Genomic DNA, 8,237 nt, shown 5'->3' with positions numbered 1-8,237 from the left:
CACTTTACATCCTGTGTTTCCATTAAAAGCCATATTGTTTCTAGCTTGATAGATTTCATTTCTGATCTAGGTCTCATGTCAATATATAGAAATGTTTCATGGAACTTTCAAAGACACACATTAGAGAATGCTTTGTAACCCTTTCTAGCCCCTTATTGTGCTGTTTGGAAGGTCGTATGTGAGAGGGTATGTCTCTGCACAGTGGGAGAAGAAATTATGAAAAATAATTAACAAATATAAATCACCTGGTTGGTAATTTATTAATTAGTTTACATACATTAACTCATTTAATTTTCAAAATAACCTTGTGAATTGAATATTATTCTCACTTCACAGAGGAGATTCAGCAACCTGAAGAAATTTACTCAAAGGTGAGGCCATATTAAAACACTTTTCTACCTGATTTTGAAACCCCTACAGCAGCTGATTTAATAATTTTCAGTGGCATACCAGAGTCACAGACTCTAGCCTGCGTAGAAACTAACCAGCACAACTCAACTTAAGGTGAGATATTGTCCCCATGTTCTAAAGTGACTGCTCTCATTATATGTAGTGATTGGGAATCCAATATTAATTCAATTCAACAAAGATTTATTGAGCCTCATGTGTGCGGCAGGCATACGATAATGGTAGCTAACACATTTATTGAAGGCTGTGTATTGGGTGTAGTTTCAGGAACATGCTTTATGCCTCATTAATTCTGAGAACAACTCTATAAGATAATATAACTGAGGCCCAGAGGGTCTAATGGCCAAGATCTCACAGTTAGGAACTGGCAGATCCAAGAAGAGAATCTAGGAAGGGTGACTTTGAAAGCCCAGGGTTTTAACCTTTTGGCATATTTCCTCACATGTAAGAGGGTGAAGAGACCAAAAACGAATATGACATAGGCAAGGAAATCAGAGTCCAGGTGGTGAAACGCATTGAGAAATACAACAGATGTAATAAACATGCTTGTAAAGAAATATATATTGAAAAGAAAGTAGAAATTAGTTTTTTTCAGGTGAAATCAGAGAAGATAACTTCTGAGCTGATCCCTAAGATAAGGGAAGTAAAGATTTCAGAATTTTAGAAGTAGAATCATCACCAGATCCTGGTGATGTGACACATAACAAAGAGGTAGAAATCCAGGATGGCTCTGAAGAGGAGTAGATTTAAGGAGGTAAATTCAGAGATTCACTTTAGACAATTTAAGTCTGAGTGGGTAATAAACAGTAGGCAACCAAAAATATGAAGATAAAAGTTACATGTATTTTATAGATTTTGAAATTTTTAGCACAGAAATTTCATAGGAGTGGATGAGTGTTCTAGGAAGAATATGCAGAGACAAAGAAATAGGATTTTACTGACTCTTCTTCTGGCAAGGACTCACTATGGTCATCTGGGCAGTCAAAATAAAAAGGCATAGAACTGAGAAAGGGCAAAGCAGCCCTTGACATTTAGGCTGGTAGTTTGGGAAGATCAGCTAGGCCCTGGTGTTGCTAGGAGCTGGCCTGGTGCTATCAGCTATGCCTTGGTTCCTCCTGTTAAACAAACAAAAAAAGATTTTACAGAACATCAACATCAGGTAAAGCAACTCTGTGATCATGACAGACAAGACAATAACTAGATCACTCTAATCATGTCAAAACAGACAAAACATGAAATTTTTTATACTACAAAAAAATGGTCAAACATCCCCTATCCTGGCAAATATGAGTGACCTCTGCTTCTTTACCACAAAGCTTTCACTTCTCTTTAGTCTGACCTGATAAATAAGCATTTAAGATACCCAGTAGTAGAATTGTCCTCACTTAATGACATGAAAGTACACAACCTACAGCAAACTCTCGCTTACTTGGAACCACCCCCAGATCACGCACCCAAAATCCAAATCTACAATAGGTCTTTTCTAACAACCTTTTACTGAGATACAACACATTCCCTGTAGAAGGCTCAAGACTGGTTGAAATGTGAGAAGGAGCCACTAGAACCCTTTAAGTTACTAGATCGTGGAGGACCAAAGCTAGAACTCTCTTCAGACCCATGAGTTGCTCCATGGCTGACATGGATCTCAGAACTTCTCTCTCTGACTGTCCACCAGCCTGCACACAAAAAACCTCAGCCCGCTCCCAGAGAGGGTATGGCAGAGAAAGCCACAGACACACCCAGGAGCACAGTGAGGTGGTTTGGAAGCACAAGACCTCTGAATGGCAAGGCCGGAACAGGTGGTTCTGTGGGAAGAAGGGGCTCCAGAAACCTCACGTGAGATAGGAGCAAGTGCACGCCCCCGGTCAGTGAAACACAGGTATGGATCTTGGAGCAAACATGCCCTTACCTGAATCTCCTTACCAACCCCCTTCCAAGACCTCCTCTGGGTTCCTTCCACATGGCTCTCCTAGGTGCTGCTTTCTAATTAACCCCCTGAGTATCTTTAGAGTCACTCTGTGCAATAGGCGGAACCCAGACTTTTTTTTCTCTATTTTATCTATTTTGCTTTAATTGAGAGATTAAAGTCAATGAATACTTTGCATCACTGCCTTTTTTGACTTGATTTAAAAGAGCCAATATGCACTTATTAACCAAACACCCTTTTTATTGACAGAGCATTTGTTTGAATAATTATTTCACTATAAAAGCAAAGTGAGAATAGTGGAAACAGAGAAAATTTTATTGTAAACATGACATAACTTCTCAGAAATGGTTGTTAAAATTAATAATAAAACTTTGATCTTTTGTCACTATAAATCACTAATAAATACACATGTACATAGATACAATTTTTTTTTTGTCATAGTACTGAAATAAAATCAGTTACAATAGACACGTCTCATTCAAATTGTCAGTCACTACTGGCTTCCTTCATTTTTTTTTTACTACTTTAATATATTTTGTTTCTATCATTATATGTGAAAGGGAATATTTATATTAAAAATCTAGTGGGTTATGAATCCTGCTCCTTTCAGTAAAAAGTAGAAAAATACCTTATATTTCATTGTTTCTTGACATGATATAATGTAATCAAATGTGACTGATGCAATCTGACAAATCCAGTCACAATATGAAATGTCACAAGAAAACACAAGAAAGCTACTATCTTTATCCAGAGTGAAGAGGAAGAAAACATTTATCATGAAATAAAAAAAAAATTTTAAAAATCCTTCAGAATATGAACAAATAATACACCAGCACAGATTTTACTTAAATATATTTAGCTCTTTTGAGATAGTCTGATGTCATAATTTTCAGAAATTATTTTTCCCCATTGGAGAGTTTTAGAAATATCACAATATGGGGCCTTTTTTCATTATTAAACCTGTTTAAATACAATTGGGAACTGGTGCTTTCTAAAAGACTTCTCTTCTGTGGTGTCCATGAGTTGAAGTTTGTGCTTTCTCATAGGCGCCAAGGTAATTCTAAATGGACTACACTTCAACTAAGCTGTTTTTCTGAGACGGTACCCTGCCTCTGAACTGTGCTAAAATAACCTTGCATTATCCTAATTAGGATTATTCACAATACACACATATTGCAAAGGACCATTTTCATTTTCAATTAGTTGAAAAGGATTAGTTGCAGTGATACTCATATGGTCCTGAATGCTATTATTATTAAACCCAATATTTTTTATTGCTGTTAAAATTATGCACCTTACAGATATAACTTAACTAATGGAGTAAAAAGATGGTCTCTTCCTGACAAATCACTCTCTTCTAAAGAAAATTGTGAGGGTAACAATACATAAATGGAAGGAAATATATGTGTGGTAAAGAGGCTGTTTAATCACAAGTAATGGCAAACCTAAAATTAGTTCCAATTAAAAGAGAAATGCATGGAGACCAATCTGAATGTAGCAGATAAAAGGTGGCATGAAGGAGAGAGATTATTAAGCAGTAGCATATAACGGGACCCCCGGTGCAGTACTTTCTCATTATACCTATTCTTGAGCAGCAACATACTGAGTGTACAGTAAAGTGAAAAAAAAAATACTCTAAGAAATAATTTTACACGGTGGCTACACTTGAGATGAACAAGTACATGTTTTTGGAAGAAAGACCATAACAACTTGATTTTTACTTCCAAAATACAGTGGCATGTTAATAGCTTGATCAGCCAAATGAAACTAAATGTAATTAAGACTAGTGTGGGGTTAATTTGATCCATAATTATGTTATATAAAGTAAATGAAATTGTTTCTTTCCTAAATTGCAATTCATTAAAATTACAGATATTAAAATAAGATACTATAAAATTACATGAAGCATGTACACATTAATAGCCATTAGTAATAGCTTGATATTTTTATCTAAGCAACAGTTTATTAAAATGCCAAAAGGTGATATTTGACCATTCATATGACTGATTTTTTTACTGTTCTTCTGTTCTTTTAAGATTTTTTAAATGAAACAAAATGTTTTGATTTTAGTTTGTTTTTTTTTTCATGTTCTAGATATTTATTATTTGCTAGAATATTTTTGGATCAATGTTCATTTATTGAATCTTTATTAAAATATGAACACAGGTGTTTAAAAATTCAAAATGGCATACGAGTATGCATTTCATATAATGTCAAATGCACAGTATAAGTATTTGGAAGATAGCCAAATTCTGCAACCCTGATTAAAATTATAGTCATATATGTCTATATAACATTTTTTCTTAACTTCATAAAAATACATTAATTGAGGGAAAAGGAAACTAATGTTTACTGAGTGTTTATCCTTTTTTTCTAGCACTATTCTATGCACTTTAAATAACCTATATTTATCCTTATATGAAATTGGTGCTATTTATTGTCTCCTTTTACACAGGCGAGAACTGAGGCTCTGAGAGATTGAAGAGCTTGCTGGGATTCATGGAACTACTTTTATCATTTACTGTGAGGTAAGAAAGGGGTCTTTTCTTACCTCAATACAGAGAGAAAACAATTTGCTGTGATACAACACAATGTTTTAGTTCCCACTTTCCATTCTTATTCACTGAATATAATTTTATTTCTATAAAAATATAAATTCATGGCATATAATCTCTGTGCCCATTCATGTGACTTTAAATACAAGTTGGCCAATAATCCTGTCATTCTGAGTCCCAAAAACTATCTCTTTATAGTAGAGAAGGAAATAATGATAGTGGAACTGTCCTATTAAGTAGTAACAAATACCTTATACAGAATTCCACCAAGTACAGACCCATAGAAAAGACTTGTATTTAGGCTATGAACAGAAAGTATCAGTTGATTATTATACTGTCACTTGGAGAGAAAAGTAAGAGAGCTGAAGGAAAGAGTATTACATAGTTGAAGGTGTTTCCAGATTCCGCCGAAGAGGACTGGCTTTTCCCATGTGTGATAATGCTTTTTACCTTTACTCATTGTGGCATCGAGAAGAAAAGTGGTGACTTGAAGATCTAATTTAAAAGAAAAAAACATTTACAATAAGATTTGCTTACAGCATACAGCAATAGTTGTTTATCCGTAAGAGACCAGAGATATAAAAATGAAGTTTAGCTGAAACTATACCACAATGCTTTTATTTATTCTTATAAAGCAAGGTTTCTGCATACCCGGGAGAATCTGACATACTTTCTCTGTCTGCACAATAAAGTGTCACTATATTACCATTATATAGTATGCAAACATTAACAAATTTTTCTCAATAATAGGTTATACTGCACTAATAAGGACAACTATCTCTAAATTTCTCAGAAATCATCTCCATTTCTCTTTAAGGTAAAGCCATATTTAACTATGATAAAATGAAACTAAGAAATAATTGTACTTAATGAGTTGCCAGAACACATTATTTACAGAAAGCATGTGTGCTTAACAAACCAAATATTTAATATTTCATGCATGAAAAATGGGCAGACATAACAGTCATTAGTATTCCAGGTGAGGCAGAACATGCAAATTTACTCAGCTATTAAAGAATGAGTCATATGCTGTTTAATATAACAAAATAGTTTATATGTATTAGAATAAACAGTGAAATCACAATAGAAAAAAAAAATGGATTTGGTTCAGATGTTGAGCTGCTGTGTAAACCAATTATCTATCCAGAGGGAAACAGCTCTGTCTACAACTACTTAGGCTCTAGGGCCTATTACAAACCCTGGAGTGGGCTGTTGTTTCTGTTCTCAAGAGAATTCACCACGTCACACTAGAAATAGCTGACAATAATTAGAAAGCCTGCTTCTGCCAGTATTGCACACATTTTTAATACCTTCCTAAGTATTATGGGAGATAATACACAAGGTCTTTAGAATTCTAGTCATGCCACACAAGCCATGGAAAGGACAACTAGACAATAGCCCCAAACTGGACTGTGACAGGCTAATTATTGTGGCTTCATTATAAAACCTCTTTTTACATAGGTCACCTGGGAAGTGTAATTAAAAATGCATTATTGGTGTATTTTTTATTGAAGCAATTAAATTAAAAAGCCAAAAAAATAATTATATGAGGAGCAAATAATAATGTTGGTCAACAGCGTTTATCTAAGAAAGAGAGAACACGTTAGTGGTTCATTAGCAGTAAATGTGTTAACAGGAATCTGTTTGAAAAATGAGCCATAGAACGACTTTTAAATACGCAGATTAAGGGATTTATAATGTCAAGTTTAACACAGAAATTACAGATAGTATTACATAACCATGAGTAATAGCACCTTTAATCTGACTTAGTAAAATGATTTACATCATACTTTGTGCTGCTTCAGTTGTATAAGTGTTATATGTGCTGCATCTCAGATAGATAATTTGCCTTATATATTTTTTAAACACTTATGGATCTACTCTTCCTGCTTCCTAATTATGTAATACATCTAAATAATTAGATGTTAAAATATGTATCTTCCAGGCAGATTATTTGTCTCGAATATCCTTTCTGTGTAGAAATACCAGAACACAACACTATTTATTTAAGAAATTTTTTATAAACCCTTAAATATGTAGCAGATTACCCCCCTCTGATCTTAAAACTCTCCTCATACTTTTTACATCATTGTCATCACCATTACTATAATTATCATAATCACTAATAATTAATTAAAACTTTCTACTTACCAGGAACTAAACATTTCTGATATTGTTTAGACTTTTAATTCTCCATATTATCTTAAGAGATTGATATTTTATCTCCATTTTAAAAATGATGATAATCAATTAAAATGTAATCAATTTCTGAATATATTTATATGAATGCACTCTTCTTTAATAGGCCATCTTGACCTTGCGATAAGTTTTTTTCCTTTATCCTACCGGAAATAGTCAATGTTTTAGGCCTGTTTTCTTTTACTGAGTATTCCTCAAATATATAAAAGAGTTAGATAAGCACCTACTAAGTAAGAATCTCATACATAACCTTTTTTAACTCTTCGGAGAGGAAAATCAAACTCAGAGAGGTAGAGGTATATCAATTACAGAAGTCTGTGAATGCTAGGCTGAATAAGGGAATAAATAAATAAATGATGGAATTTTTTGTTAAACAAGAGACTCTGATTCAAGAAAAATATTTTTCTGATTTACAGGAAAAAAATTGTTCTATTTGTTCTATATTAAGATTGGATATTTGTCTAGAATAAGTTATCTACTGACTCTAAATTTTATATATATATAATATATAATGTATACATATAATATATACAAATTATTTATATATAATTTATATATATTTATTTATTTTTAGGTGAGGCAACCCTTGGTTGACCTCACAGATTGCAATGACCTTGTCAGTTTACAATCCCTTATTTTTTATGCCTACAGCATGTGGTCTTCCTAGGTGGTCTCCCATCCACATACTAACCAGGCCTGACACTGCTTAGCTTCCGAGACCAGATGGGGTTGGGCTTGTTCAGAGTAGCATGGCCGTAGACTCTAAATTATATCTTGACATATTATGATTAGTTGAATAGTTTTAGTATTGTTACGTTGCATTAGATTTTTTATTAATGTTATTATTTTTAATGTCAATAGCACCCAATTTTGAACATGTACTACAAACCAATCCTTGTACTAGAGGCTTTACATGTATTATCTCTAAGCCTCCACACATCACTGAATTAAATTACAGTAGTCCCCGCTATCTTCAGGGGATACATTTCAAGACCTGCAGTGGTTGCCTGAAACCTCTGATCCTACGTATAAGTTGACCCTTGAACAACACAGTTGGAACTGAGTGGGTCTACTTATACGTGGATTTTTTTCAATAAATACAGTAGGCCCTTTGTATCAGCAGTTTGCACTTCTGCAGATTTAACCAA

General features: G+C 33.7%; 1 pseudogene; it reads right to left on the bottom strand.

Annotated features, from left to right (window-relative positions):
• Positions 1-7,731: 7,731 nt before the first annotated feature.
• On the bottom strand, positions 7,732-7,850 carry LOC118613966 (annotated as a pseudogene).
• Positions 7,851-8,237: the final 387 nt, after the last annotated feature.

The sequence above is a fragment of the Rousettus aegyptiacus genome, unplaced genomic scaffold, assembly GCF_014176215.1.
Source record: "Rousettus aegyptiacus isolate mRouAeg1 unplaced genomic scaffold, mRouAeg1.p scaffold_m13_p_2, whole genome shotgun sequence".
Classification (NCBI taxonomy): Eukaryota; Metazoa; Chordata; class Mammalia; order Chiroptera; family Pteropodidae; genus Rousettus; species Rousettus aegyptiacus.
This window is presented reverse-complemented; position numbering and strand designations above follow the sequence as displayed.